The sequence below is a fragment of the Vulpes lagopus genome, chromosome 6, assembly GCF_018345385.1.
Source record: "Vulpes lagopus strain Blue_001 chromosome 6, ASM1834538v1, whole genome shotgun sequence".
Lineage (NCBI taxonomy): Eukaryota > Metazoa > Chordata > Mammalia > Carnivora > Canidae > Vulpes > Vulpes lagopus.
In genome coordinates, this window is record NC_054829.1 from 526,569 (window position 1) to 542,126 (window position 15,558).

The following is a 15,558-nucleotide window of genomic DNA, read 5'->3' on the forward strand; positions in this document are numbered from 1 at the left end:
ACCTGCCTCACCCTGACCTCACCCTGTTCTGACCCTGCCTCACCCTGACCTCACCCTGTTCTAACCCTGCCTCACCCTGACCTCACCCTGTTCTGACCTGCCTCACCCTGACCTCACCCTGTTCTGACCCTGCCTCATCCTGACCTCACCCTGTTCTGACCCTGCCTCACCCTGACCTCACCCTCTTCTGACCCTGCCTCACCCTTCCTCACCCTGTTCTGACCCTGTCTCACCCTGACCTCACCCTGTTCTGACCCTGCCTCACCCTGACCTCACCCTGTTCTGACCCTGCCCTCACCCTGACCTCACCCTGTTCTGACCCTGCCTCACCCTGACCTCACCCTGTTCTGACCCTGCCTCACCCTGACCTCACCCTGTTCTGACCCTGCCTCACCCTGACCTCACCCTGTTCTGACCCTGCCTCACCCTGACCTCACCCTGTTCTGACCAGCCTCAACCCTGACCCCTCCCCCTGTTCTGACCCTGCATCACCCTGACCTCACCCTGTTCTGACCTGCCTCACCCTGACCTCACCCTGTTCTGACCCCTGCCTCACCCTGACCTCACCTGTTTGACCCTGCCTCACCCTGACCTCACCTGTTCTGACCCTGCCCTCACCCTGACCTCACCCTGTTCTGACCCCTGCCTCACCCTGACCTCACCCTGTTCTGACCCTGCCCTCACCCTGACCTCACCCTGTTCTGACCCTGCCTCACCCTGACCTCACCCTGTTCTGACCCTGCCTCACCCTGACCTCACCCTGTTCTGACCTGCCCTCACCCTGACCTCACCCTGTCTGACCCTGCCTCACCTGCCTACCCTGTTCTGCCCTGCCTCACCCTGACCTCACCCTGTTCTGACCCTGCCTCACCCTGACCTCACCCTGTATCTGCACCCTGCCTCTCCATGACCTCACTGTTCTGACCCCTGCCTCACCCTGGCCTCACCTGTTCTGACCCTGCCTCACCCTGACCTCACCCTGTTCTGACCCTGCCTCACCCTGACCTCACCCTGTTCTGACCCTGCCTCACCCTGACCTCACCCTGTTCTGACCCTGCCTCACCCTGCCTCACCCTGTTCTGGCCCTGCCTCACCCTGTTCTGACCCTGCCTCACCCTGTTCTGACCCTGCCTCACCCTGACCTCACCCTGTTCTGACCCTGCCTCACCCTGACCTCACCCTGTTCTGACCCTGCCTCACCCTGACCTCACCCTGTTCTGACCCTGCCTCACCCTGACCTCACCCTGTTCTGACCTGCCTCACCCTGACCTCACCCTGTTCTGACCCTGCCTCACCCTGATCTGACCCTGCCTCACCCTGCCTCACCCTGATCTGACCCTGCCCTCACCCTGACCTCACCCTGTTCTGACCTGCCTCACCCTGACCTCACCCTGTTCTGACCCTGCCTCACCCTGACCTCACCCTGTTCTGACCTGCCTCACCCTGCCTCACCCTGTTCTGACCCTGCCCTCACCTTGACCTCACCCTGTTCTGACCCTACCTCACCCTGACCTCACCCTGTTCTGACCTGCCTCACCCTGCCTCACCCTGTTCTGACCCTGCCTCACCCTGACCTCACCCTGTTCTGACCTGCCTTACCCTGACCTCACCCTGTTCTGACCGTGGCCTCACTTTGCCCTCACCCTGCCCTCACCTTGCCCTCACCCTGCTCTCATCCTGTTCTGACCTCACCTTGCCCTCACCCTGACCTCACCCTGTTCTGACTGCGGCAGACCTAGGGTGACTTTGGTCTAATTATCTCTGACATTGGCCTCTCTGAGGCCTGAAATTGGCTGAGCCTGGCCTGACCCTGGCCTGACTGTGATCCTGCTGACCCTGACTGACCCTGACTGACCTTGGCCTGACTGTGGCCTCACCCTGGCTGACCCTAGTCTGACCCTGTCTCATCCTGCCTGACCCTGACTGACCCTGGCCCACCTAGGATGACTTTTGTCTCATTCTGGCTGACCTTGGCCTCTCTGAGTCCTGACCCTGGCCTGACTGTGATCCTGGCTGACCTTGGCCTGACCCTGGCTGACCCTAGTCTGACCCTGGCTGACCCTGGTTCACCCTGCCCGACATAGGATGACTCTTGTGTCAATCTGGCTGACCTTGGCCCCTTGAGGCCTGACCCTGGCTGACCCTGGCTGATCCCAGGCTGATGTTGGCTGTCCCAGGTGATCCGTACTGACCCCAGACAGACCTTGGCCGATGGGGACCCTCATGAGGTGGGGGCTGGGGCGGTCTGCATGTTTGGGAACCTCCTTCGCTCAGGCCCCAGGCCATCTGCCCAGGTCCCAGTGAGCATGTCTGTGTGTTCTGAGTGTGGGGGGGGGGGAGCGTGCATTTCAATACCGTGTGTGTGTGTGTTGATTTGTGCGAGCCTGCAGCAGAGCGTGGGTACCATGGCCTTCAGTGCGTGTGAGTGTGTGGTGTGCAGTGTCCCTGTGTGTTGAGGGGGAGTGGGTTCCAAGAGTCCCTCTGTGTGTAGGTCGGGGCCACCTCCCTGGGGCCCTGGCTCCTGCATGAGGCTGACCATGGGCTCCCCGTCCCACGCTTTCCACTCACTGTGCCCCCAGCGGGCCCCTCGGGTGACCAAGCACCACTCTTCCCTGCCGCCTCTGTGTCCCTGCCCGGCGCAGGCCCTGACTGCCAGCCCAGCCTGTCCCTGCCCACAGGGCTCCGGGGCCTTGGGGAGAACCAGGAGACACCCAGACAGCGGACCGAGGTTCTGTGCCAGAGGCACATGATGAGCAGCCAGGCCCGGACAGTGAGAGGCCCCGACCCATCTCCTGGGGAGCACCCACTGCACACTGGTGCACACCCACACACTGCACATGTCTACACACACCTGTGCATACACTTGGACACATCCATACACTGTATACACGTGTGCAGGCCCCTGTACACACCCACAAACCCTACACACACCTAGACACACTGTGCATACCTACTCACCTCTGTGTGTAAACCTGCACACACCCACACACTTACACCCCGTGCACACAGTACACAGCTTCACGCTGCACACATCTATGTGCTCCTGTGCAACCACCTGAACACACACACCCATGGGCCCAACTCACCCCACTCTCCTCACGTACACTCATGTGCTTACTACATGCTCACACTCACAGCGTGAGCAGCATTGTGAAGCTGAGCTTTGTCCCTGGGGTAGGACGTCTGCCTGAGTGGGCACGCTGGCCACCCTGGGCCTCCGTGGTGAGAGCTGTGAGGCCATGAGATGAGACGGTGTGGCACATGGAGTGCGGCAAGGGCCAGGTCTTCTTGCCACCCTTACCTCCAGGACACGCAGGAGGCCAGTGCAGCGAGTGTGTGCACATGCACGGGGTGTGAGTGTGGAGCCTGCCTGTCACCGAGGCTCACTGTCCACCTGCCCCTCAGCCCAGGGACACTGCAGCTCTGGAAGGTTCTGGATGGCAGGGCCTCGGGTCACACTCAAGACCCGCATCTTACTGCTGGGATTGACCCCAAAGATACAGATGCAGTGAAACGCCGGGACCCCTGCACCCCAATGTTTACAGCAGCAACGTCCACAAGAGCCACACTGTGGAAGGAGCCTCAGCGTCCATCGACACATGATGGACGGAGAAGCTGGGGCCTGTGCGTACAGTGGGATGTTCCTCAGCCATCAGGAACGACCAATACCCACCATGTGCGTTGACGTGGAGGGCCCCGGAGGGTGTGATGCTGAGTGAGATAAGTCAGTCGGAGACGGACAAGCATTATGTGGTCTCACGCGTTTGGGGAATATAAATAATAGGGAAGGGGAATAGAAGGGAAGGGAGAAGTGGGTGGGAAATATCAGGAAGGGAGACACAACATAGAGACCCCTGACTCTGGGAAACGAACTAGGGTGGTGGAAGGGGAGGAGGGCGGGGTGGGGGTGACCGGGTGACGGGCACTGAGGGGGCACTTGGCGGGATGAGCACCGGGTGTTATGCTGTATGTTGGCAAATTGAGCACCAATAAAAAATAAATGTATTATTAAAAAATAAAGAAAGACGGCACCTTGGCCACTGGGGCGCCCCCAAGGACATGAGCCGGGCCTGGGCTCCACGTCCGCCAGAGTGGAGGCGCACACCCTGGGGCCCCACCAGGACCCTCAGGGCCCTCAGCGCAGAAGCTGGACGCAGGCCCCCGCCCCCAGCCCAGTCTGAAAAACATGACCCGGGGGCGCTGGAGCGGCTCCCAGCCCCACCCTACACAGGCGCAAACATCCACTTGCAAATATTTCTAAAAACACCAAGGACGGGAACCACAGAGCAGGTGGGGGCCGGGGTGGAAAGCCCCGCGGGCCCCTGAGAGCGAGGCAGCCCAGGCAGAACCCTCCAGCATTTGCATTGTGGGGGAGGGGCGGCTGTGCCAGCTGGCTGTGGTTGGGGCCATTCCTGCCCATCGTCCCCCTGCCTGGCCATCGCCCCACGTGACCGGGTCCAGCGTGGCCAGGCCCCACGGTGCCTTCCAGAGGCCTGCCTGGTGGAAGGGGCCTCCTATGGGGGGGGGCGGGGAGGGGGACAAAGCCCCCGGGTCGCAGCCAGGTCCCATCCACCCTTCACAGTCCGTCCTGCCAACCCTCGTCCCTGCTGTGCCCAGGCGGGGGCTGCCCCCTCCATGGCCAGACACCCTGGACCAACAGGCCTGGAGGGCAGCAGGGGGGTGATGACCATGGCTGAGGGCCCCCCTGTGGGTGCCCCCCTCTGGGACACAGTAGAGCGGCCTCCCCGGAGCAGGGACCCTGCCCGTACCCACCCCCCAAGCCAGGCCAGAAGCCTCCAGAGAGGCTCCAGTTTAGAGAGGCCTCCAGGAGGGCTGGGGGACGGGCACTGAGGGGGGCACTTGATGGGATGAGCACTGCGTGTTATGCTAAATGTTGGCAAATTGAACTCCAATAAAAGAATAAAATAAAATAAAATAAAATAAAATAAAATAAAATAAAATAAAATAAATAAATAAATAAAATCAATAAGGCTCCAGGGCGTGGCCTTGGTGACAGGGGTCAGCGCGGTGGCCCTTCCTACGGTCCGGCACACATGGTCACGAAGAATCACAGCCACAGCGACATACAAACAGACACACAGACACACAGAGACAGAGAGACACACTCTTAGAGATACACACACACACACACACACACACACACAGGCATTGACCTGAAGAAGTACCCACTGGCCCCACAGATGACACATGTGGCCCCCAGATAAACGTGGCCACACTGCCAAACACAGACACATGGACACAGCCAGACACACAGCACACAGGTATCTCCCAGCCACTCACAGTGTTGCAGAGACACATTCACTCACAGCCGTGTCGACCCTGCGCACACTCACACGCACTTAGGCACACACGTTCCAGAGGCTCCCACAGAAGTGGAAGCACATACTCCACCAGGACCATGAGTGCCACAGGCTCACACAGCAGCTTACACAGGTGTACACAGTCCACACACACATGTGGGTTCACACGTGTATACAATCCACAGTCACACGTGGGCTCACATGAGTGTATACAGTCACACACACACAGGCTCACAGAGGTGTACACAATCCACACTCACAGGGGTTCACACAGATGTACAGTGTCCCACAAACACGGGCTCAAGGGGTGTACACAGCCGTACACATGGTCTCACACGGTGTACACAGTCCCACAGCCACACACATGGCCTCACACAGTGTACACAGTATACAGACACACACAGGCTCACAGGGGTGTACACAATCCACACACACATGGTCTCACACGGTGTACACAGTCCCACACACACACATACACACACGGCCTCAACAGTGTACACGGTCCCACAGACACACAGGGGCTCACAGGGGTGTGCACAATTCACACACACATGGGCTCACACAGGTATACAGTGTCCCACAAACACACACAGGCTCACAGGGGTGTCCACAGTCCACACACACAGGCTCACATGGGTGTATACAGTCCCACACACATGGGCTCACACAGATATACAGTCTACAGACACACACAGGGCCTCACACAGTGCACACAGTCCTACAGACACACAGGGGCTCACAGGGGTGTCATCAATACACACACACACAGGCTCACAGGGGTGTACAGTGTCCCACACATATGAGCTCACACAGATATACAGTCCACAGACACACACATGGGCTCACACAGTCTACACAGTCCCAGAGACACACAGGGGCTCACAGAGGTGTACACCATTTACACACACACAGGCTCACATGGGCGTATACAGTCCCACACACATGGCCTCACACAGATATACAGTCCACAGACACACACAGGGCCTCAGACAGTGTACACAGTCCTACAGACACACAGGGGCTCACAGGGGTGTCCACAATCCACACACACACAGGCTCACATGGTAGACACAGTCCCACAGCCACACACATGGACCCACACAGTGTACACAGTTCCACAAACACACAGGGGCTCTCAGGGGTGTACACAATACACACACAGACAGGCTCACACAGTGTACACAGTCTCACAGACACACACAGGGCCTCACACAGTGTGCACAGTCTTACAGACACACAGGAGCTCACAGGGGTGTACACAATCCACACACACAGGTGTACACAGTCCCACACATGACCTTACACAGTGTACACAGTCCAACACACACACACAGGGTCTCAACAGTGTACACAGTCCCACAGACACACAGGGGCTCACAAGGCTGTACAGTGTCCCACAAACACACATGGACTCACAGGGGTGTCTACAGTCCACACACACAGGCTCACTTGGGTGTATACAGTCCCACACACATGGGCTCACACAGATATACAGTGCACAGACACACACAGGGCCTCAGACAGTGTACACAGTCCTACAGACACACAGGGGCTCACAGGGGTGTCCACAATCCACACACACACAGGATCACAGAGGTGTACAGTGTCCCACAAATACACTGGGCCTCACACAGTGTACACAAACCCACAAACACACAAGGGCTCACAGGGGTGTACACAATTTACACAAACATGGGCTCACACGGCTGTAGTGTGTCCCACAAACACACATGGGCTCACAGGGGTGTTCACAGTCCACACACACAGGTCCACATGGGTGTACACAGTCCCACACACATGGGCTCACAGACTGTACACAGTTCCCCAGACACACAGGGGTTCACAGGGGTGTCATCAATCCACACACACACACACAGGCTCACAGGGGTATACAGTGTCCCACACACATGGGCTCACACAGGTATACAGTCCACAGACACACACAGGGCCTCACACAGTGTACACAGTCCTACATGGGGCCTCACATGGTGTACACATTCCCACAGAAACACAGAGGCTCACAGGGGTGTCCACAATCCACACACACACAGGCTCACACGGGTGTACAGTGTCCCACACACAGGGCCTCACACAGTGTACACAGTCCTACAGACACACAGGGGCTCACAGGGGTGTGCACAGTCCCACACATGGGCTCACAGGGCTGTACAGTGTCCCACAAACACACAGGGGCTCACAGGGGTGTACAATGTCCCACAAACACACAGGGGCTCACAGGGGTGTACAATGTCCCACAAACACACAGGGGCTCACAGGGGTGTACACAATACACACACACACGGCCTCACAGGGGTGTACAGTGTCCCACAAACACACACATGGGCTCACACGGGTGTACAATGTCCCACAAACACACACAGGTTCACATGGATGTCCACAATCCACACACACACACAGGCTCACACTGTGTACACAGTCCTACAGACACACACGGGCTCACAGGGGTGTCCACAGTCCACACACACAGGCTCACATGGGCGTATACAGTCCCACACACATGGGCTCACACAGATATACAGTCCACACACACACACAGGCTCACATGGGCATATACAGTCCCAGACACAAGGCCTCACACAGTGTCCACAGTCCTACACACATACATGGCCTCACATGGGTGTACAGTGTCCCACAAACACACACATGGGCTCACAGAGGTGCACAGTGTCCGACAAACACACATGGGCTCACAGGGGTGTCCAAAATCCACACACACACAGGCTCACACAGTGTACACAGTCCCACAAACACACAGGGCCTAACAGGGGTGTACACAATCCATACACCAAAGGTCACACGGCTGTACAGGGTCCCACAAACACACACGGGCTCACAGGGGTGTCCACAGTGCACACACACAGGCTCACATGGGTCTATACAGTCCCACACACCTGGGATCCCACAGATATACAGTCCACAGACACACACAGGCTCACACGGGTGTACAGTGTCCCACAAACACACACATGGGCTCACAGAGGTGCACAGTGTCCCACAGACACACACGGGCTCTCAGGGGTGTCCACAATCCACACACATACAGGCTCACCCGGGTGTACACAGCCCCACACAGGCCCCACACAGTGCACACAATCCTACAGACACACAGGGGCCCACAGGAGTGTTCACAATCCACACACATGGGCTCTCAGGGGTGTACAGTGTCCCACAAACCCGCGCACGGGCTCCCACGGGCTCATGGGGACGGTCTCTCCCAGAGGCAGCATGGGGCTGGGTGGACCCAGGGCTCCCCTGAGAAGCCTGAGGAGCAGCTGCTGCGCCCAGAGCCCCCAGGTCTGTCCTCCAGCACCCTCCTCTGGTCTTCATCCTGGGAACATGGGGACCCCAGCTCTGCGCAGAGGTGCACTTCCAGAAAGGACACACCTGCTCCCCAGGCCCACACCAAAGCCCCTAGACACGTGCCCCCAGCCCGGAGTCGAGGAGCAGATGGTGCAGCTGGGCACACAGACCCAGCGGGCACGCACACGGCCCGGGGGCTGTAGCCAGCAGCTCCCACAGAGCCCGCAGCCCCGAGGGCCCGGGCCCGGCAGCCTCCCCGTCCGCAGCCTGAGCGTCCCCTGCCAGTCCCTGAGTGCGCGGGCCCCCACTACCAGGCCCGGCCTTCTGCAGAGACCCACACCGACCCCTCCCCTGTGGGTCTCCCAGCCTGCAGCCCCCCGGATCCCCATCTGCCACCCTGGGGATTGTTCTAGAACCCACAGCCAACCGTGGCCTCCCGCATTCTCAGGGTGAGTCCCGGCCAAGTCCCCCGGCCGCCTGCACGGCCACCTTCTGCCCGGGCCCGGCCTCCAGCCCCGCTCAGGCCCCTGGTTCCAACACAGGCTCTGGAGAGCCCTCTGGGGTAGGGGGTGCATGGAGCTGGGAGGGCCCGGCCCGAGGGCAGCAGGTGCAGGCAAGGTCCCCAGGGCCTCCTGTCCCCGCCTGCTGAGCCCTCGGGCCAGCCTGGACACTGCACAGGCAGAGGCTGAGCTACCCCGCGGTGACCTGTGCCCCAGGCTCTGGGGCTGGTGGGGGACAGTCCCCCTCGGAACGTGAGGCCACGCAGGCTCCGGTGCCTTTGGGAGGAAGGGGCTGCTCTCCTGGGCCTGGGGTGGGTGTGCATCTTGGTTTGGGGGACTTTGCTCTCAGAATGTGACATTTCACAATAAAAAGGGACTTTCTTTCTCTCAGAGAAAAGGAAGACAAGCCCATCCTGGGCAGAGCAGAAGCAGGGGGCAGCGAACCTGGGTGCCCCCCAGGGAATTCAGTCCAAATAGAAGGGAAGGCCAGTGGTGAGGAGCTCCGGCGGGGCGGGGGCGGGGGGCCAGGAGGGGCAGGGGGGCAGCCTGGGGTGCAGGAGCCGCAGAAGGGTCTCAGCCATCGCAGCTTTCCCTCCCTCCTCCGACCTCGGCTGGTGGGAGGGGTTCTGGCCCCCCGGGGTGGAGGGCACTCCCCTCCAGAACACCTGCCAAGCCCCCAGCCCTGCCCGGCCGAGGAGGAGGAGGGCTGCAACCAGTCCCCCAGGACTGCAGGGGACACGCCACCACCCTGCCGCTGCCCGGGCCTCGCCCAGGTTCTCCCTCCACGGCGGGAGCAATATGCCGTTTTGTATTCTCCTGTGCTGAAAACACCGACTTCTAACCCTGCACTCAAAAATCTCTGAGGCCGGGCCACATGTTGCAGACACTCGCACACTGGGCGACCGGATTGTCCTGACGTGACAGGAGCACGAGCTCCTGGGGGCGAGATCTCAGTGGAGAGGGGCACGCGGGCACGACCGCCCATGGACAAGTGTGTTACCTTCCAAATACAATTAGACACGGGGAGGGACACATGTCTCTAGCAGGGTCTCTGGGGGAGCCCCCTACCCAGCCCCACACTCCACGGCCTGGGGCCCCCTCCCAGGGCGGGCTCAAGTGAGCATGGGGCAAAGGTCTGGTGACCTGGGCCCTGGGTCGGAGCAACCAGAGGCCTGGGAGGGGGGGTGAGCCTGGAGCCTGGGTCAGGGAGACGTGGGGCCAGGGTCAGGTCAGCTGGGGTCTGCGTTGGGTGACCTAGCACTGGGTCACCCAAGCTGGGGCTGGGTCAGGGAGACCTCAAGTCTGGGGCAAGTGAGCCTGGGACCTGAAGCAGTGACCTGGGGCCCCAGGGTTGAAGATGAGCTAGGGCCTGGGTCAGGTGACCTGGGCTGGGGTCAGGTGACCTGGGGCCAGAGTCAGGTGAGCTGGGGCCGGGGTCATGGTGACCTGGGGCAGGGTCAGGATGACCTGGGGCTGGGGTCAGGGTGACCTGGGGCAGGGGTCAGGGTGCCCGGGACTGGCCTCACGCAGGCTCCCCCTCACACCCACTCCCAGCCTGGCCCCAGCACAGCAGCCAGGGCCCGGCCTCAGGCACCTGCACCGCCAAGCTCTGCTGCCCCCCTGGGGCCGTCAGCAGCACCACAGCCACCCTGCCAGCGACAGGCTGTTCCCAGACTGGACACAGGGCAGGGTGGAGGGGGCTGGGGGCTCGGCCGCCACCCCGGGCACTGTGCTGGCTTCATCTGGGGCCCAGGGCTGCCCCACGCAGCGTGCGCTTCCTGGATCCCTGCCTGCCCCCGCCCTTCGACTGGAGGTGGCCCTGGGGGCCCGAGGACAGGCAGCCTTGAGGAACGGGCCACAGCAGGTGCCAGGCACCCTGGAGGGGCTCCTGGGGGATGTGCTGCGCCTGCACCCTCGTGGCCAGGTGAGGCGCTGCAGGTGCGCCCGCTGTGCAGGTGGCTCCAGGCCCAGCCCGGCCTGAGGGCCGCTGCCCCACCTGGTGGCTGGGATGCTGCAAGTGTCACCACAGCCAGGACAGACCCCTCACAGCCCTCGGCCCCCGCAACGACCCCCGGGCCCTCCTGGGCATGCCTGTGCCGCCTTCAGGTGCACGGGCTCCAGGCAAGCGGTCATGGCCGGGCGTCCCCGCGGAGGACATGTGGCAAGGCCAGAGGAAGGACGGGGCTCTGACACCGGGTGTGGGGGCCCTCGGCAGGACCCGGGACTGGCGGTGCCCGCACAGGAGCCCCGAGCCCTCCCCGGCCCCTCCCCACCCACGGTCTCACGGTGCTGTGACCCTGGCCTGGATGCACCCCCTCCCCCCGGCTCTCAGCCCTCCGAGAGACCCGCAGGTGACAGCCGTGGCCGCACACGCCCAGCGTCCCCGCTCCGAAGCCAGGACAGGCCGACGGGAAGCTGCCCCCACGTCAGGCTCTGGGCGCAGGCCGTGAGGGGCGGGGCTCAGCCTGGGGACAGGGCTCAGCTCCCCAGGGTCACCCACCCCGGGGCCTGCTCAACAGCCCCAGGGCGGCCACAGCGTGGGGTTCGGGCGCCCCCCGGTGGCCGTCCTGCGCCAGACAGGTCACAGGGCCCCGGGCCATGGCTCCACCCCCCAGAGCCGCCTGCGCCCCGAGGGGACATCCCACACGAGGGGGGGGTGCCCGAAGCCAGGCAGCCGTCCCGGGGGAAGCCCTGACACCAGGCAGGCACAGGATGAAGAAACCCACCCCACCCCCACACCCCCCCGTGAGTGGGACCAGGCCTAACCCTGAGGCAGCTCATCCAGGAGCCTCCCATGAATTCAAGCAACAAAAACATTCTGTTTTTCCGAGATAAAAAAACTATCCCCCCTCGCCCTGACTGGGAAAGTCCCTGAACATGGTCGTGTTGACCTTCAAAGAAATCAATCATGTCATAACCCGAATGCTATGCTACTCCCGCGGTTTTTTGCCTCTAAAAGATGCCTGTAATTGCTAATCGGGGCTCTGCCACCTCGGAGGCGGGGAGCCCGTTTGCGCAAACGTCCAATAAACCCTCTTGCTAGTTGCATCTGCCTGTCTGGGGTCTGAGTCTCTGGGGTGTCCACCGGGACACGTTGGCACCCGTGAGCCAGGGTCCAACATTTGGGGGCTCGTCCGGGATCCGAGACGCCCCCAGGCTCAATCCTAAAACAGGTAGGAGGTAAGACCGAGCTCGCTAAATGTCATATCTGTCTCGTCCGTTTGTCTGGCCGGGTCTGTGCCGGGTCTGTATTGTGCCTGCAGGACGCTGTACTCTGTATTTGGACCAGCGGGGGAGGCAGACGTGCCCTGAGACCCCTGGTCCCCCTCCGGAGTCGGACTCCGGGGTGGTCTGGAAAGGGAACGGAGCCCCGGCACTCCCTCCTCTTCAGGGACGGTCGCTGTTCGCGACTGCTCCCATCTGAACCGCCGGGCCAGTCCTGACATTCGTGTGTGTCTGTTTGTTCTGTGTCTTTCTGGTCCTGCTCTGGAGTTGGACTCCGGAGTGGTCTGGAAGAGGGAGGGAGCCCGGCACTCCCTCCTCTTCAGGGAGGGTCATTGTTTGAGACGCTCCCATCTGAATCCGCCGCACTGGTCCTGTCATCTGTGTGCGTCTGTCTGTTCTGTGTTTCTCTCTGTCCTCTTCCTCACCGCTCACCTCTTCTCTACACCCATGGGACAGACTGTAACCACCCCTTTAAGCCTCACTCTAGATCACTGGAAAGAAGTCGCCGGCCGGGCACACAACCTTTCGGTCGAAGTCAGAGGACGAAGATGGGTCACCTTCTGCTCCTCAGAGTGGCCGACTCTCAACATCGGGTGGCCCAGGGACGGAACTTTTAACATTGGTGTTATCTTGCAGGTGAAGGCCCTGGTCTTTCAGCCAGGACCCCATGGGCACCCTGATCAGGTGCCGTACATCATAGTTTGGGAGGATCTCGCTAAAAACCCACCCCCCTGGATAAAATGCTTCACCCCTTCTCAGGGGGGATCGGGCCAAGACCCCCACCCCCTCCCTGCGTCACTCCCCTTATTCCCCGCCCTACCTCTCCCTCCGCTCCCTCAGCCCCGTCCCCGACTCTACTGGGGTAGAGAGGCGACCCCTTGCTTCACCCCCGCTCGCCAGTCGCCTCCGCTTTCGACGAGAGCGCGGGGGGGGGGGGAGTCGGAAGACGTCCGGACCTCCCGGGCACGTCCCCTCCGATCAGTAGGCGGCCAGATGCAATCCTGGCCGTTCCCTGCCTCTGACCTTTACAACTGGAAAACTCATAACCCCACTTTCTCCCAAGACCCCCAGGCGCTAACCGGGTTAATTGAGTCAATTCTGTTGACCCACCAGCCGACCTGGGATGCCTGCCAACAGCTCCTGCAGACTCTCCTCACCACGGAGGAGACAGCGCGTCTACCTTGAAGCATGGAAAAGCGTCCCGGGGGCGGATGGGAGGCCGACCCAGCTGCCTAATGAAATCGAGGACGTTTTCCCCTTGGTTTGCCCGACCTGGGACTACGACACTGCTGCTGGTAGGGAGCGGCTCCGTCTCTATCACCAGGTACTCCTAGCGGGTCTCAGAGGGGCAGGGCATCGCCCCACCAATTTGGCAAAGGTACGTGCTATAGTGCAGGGAAAAAATGAGGCGCCGGCAGGTTTTCTGGAAAGATTAATGGAAGGCTACCGTATGTATACTCCCTTTGACCCCTTGGCTGACGATCGCCAGCCAGATGTAATCATGTCCTTCATCGGACAGTCGGCCTCGGATATTCGTAATAAGTTACAACGGTTGGAGGGACTTCAGAGATACACCTTACAGGACTTAGTGAAAGAGGCAGAAAAGATTTTTAACAAGCGAGAAACCCCAGAGGAGAAGGAGGAAAGAATCCGTAAAGAGCAAGAGGAACGGGAGGATAAGAGAGATAAAAGACGTAGTAAAGAACTGACTGGGATACTGGCCACCATAGTACAGGGCTCAGGGCAGAGTAAGTCAGGACAGAGTAAGGACCTGGGAGACAAAAGAAAACCACGGGTTGAACGAGACCAGTGTGCCGACTGCAAGGAAAAAGGACATTGGGTTAAAGATTGTCCAAAGAAGGGCCAAACGCAGGGACCTAAAAAGAAGCCCATTGCCTTTCTGTCCCTAAAAGATAAAGATTAGGGGTGTCAGGGCCAGGAGCCCCCCCCCCCGAGCCTCAGATAACCCTTAAAGTGAGGGGCCAGCCAGTGACCTTCTTGGTTGATACGGGAGCTCAACATTCAGTTTTAACTGAGGCAAAAGGACCCTTGAGCTCTGAAACGTCTTGGGTTCAGGGAGCAACTGAGGCAAGTTATATCGATGGACAACCGAACGGAAGGTCCACCTGAGCACTGGGCAAGTAACACATTCCTTCCTACTGGTCCCAGACTGCCCCTACCCCCTCCTAGGCAAAGACCTTCTTTCAAAAGTAGGGGCTCAGAGCTATTTTCATCAGAAAGGGGCCACCATTACTGGCGCAGAAGGGCAGCCCCTCCAGGTATTGACCTTGCGCCCAGAGGATGAACACCGGCTGCACGAGGACTCTCCACCGTCCGTGCAGCCCCTAAATTCTGAATGGCTCACTAACTACCCTCAGGCCTGGGTGAAAACGGCCGGAATGGGACTAGCTGTTAACCAGCCACCCATAATTATAAACCTAAAATCCTCGGCCACCCCTATATCGATCTGGCAATATTCAATGAGCAAAGAGGCCAAAGAGGGCATTCGGCCACACATACAGAGACTATTACAATTGGGCATCTTAATACCTTGTCAGTCGCCCTGGAACACTCCTCTGTTGCCCGTAAAAAAAAAAAAAAAAAAAAAACCGGCACAGATTACCGGCCGGTACAAGATTTACAGGAAGTTAACCGAAGGGCAGAGGACATACACCCCCACGGTGCCGAATCCCTACAACTTACTCAGCACCTTGCCCCTGAGCCACGTCTGGTATACGGTGTTAGATCTAAAAGATGCATTCTTTTGCATAAGATTAAGCTCTCAAAGCCGCCTACTTTTGCTTTTGAATGGAAAGATCCTGAGACGGGATTCTCAGGACAACTCACTTGGACAAGGCTGCCACAGGGATTCAAAAACTCCCCCACCTTGTTCCACGAAGCCTTGCACCAGGATTTGGCAGACTTCCGAGTTGAACATCCGGACCTCATCCTCCTGCAGTACGTGGATGATTTGCTCCTAGCGGCTAAGACAGAACAGGATTGTGTAAAAGGTACGGGGGCCCTGCTCGAGAGACTGGGAGAACTGGGATATAGGGCCTCCGCCAAAAAGGCCCAAATAGGCCAGAGACAAGTGACCTATCTGGGATATCTCCTGGAAGGAGGCCAGAGGTGGTTGATGGAGGGCCGCAAAAAGGCTGTAGCCCTGATCCCAGCACCCACTAATGCCAGAG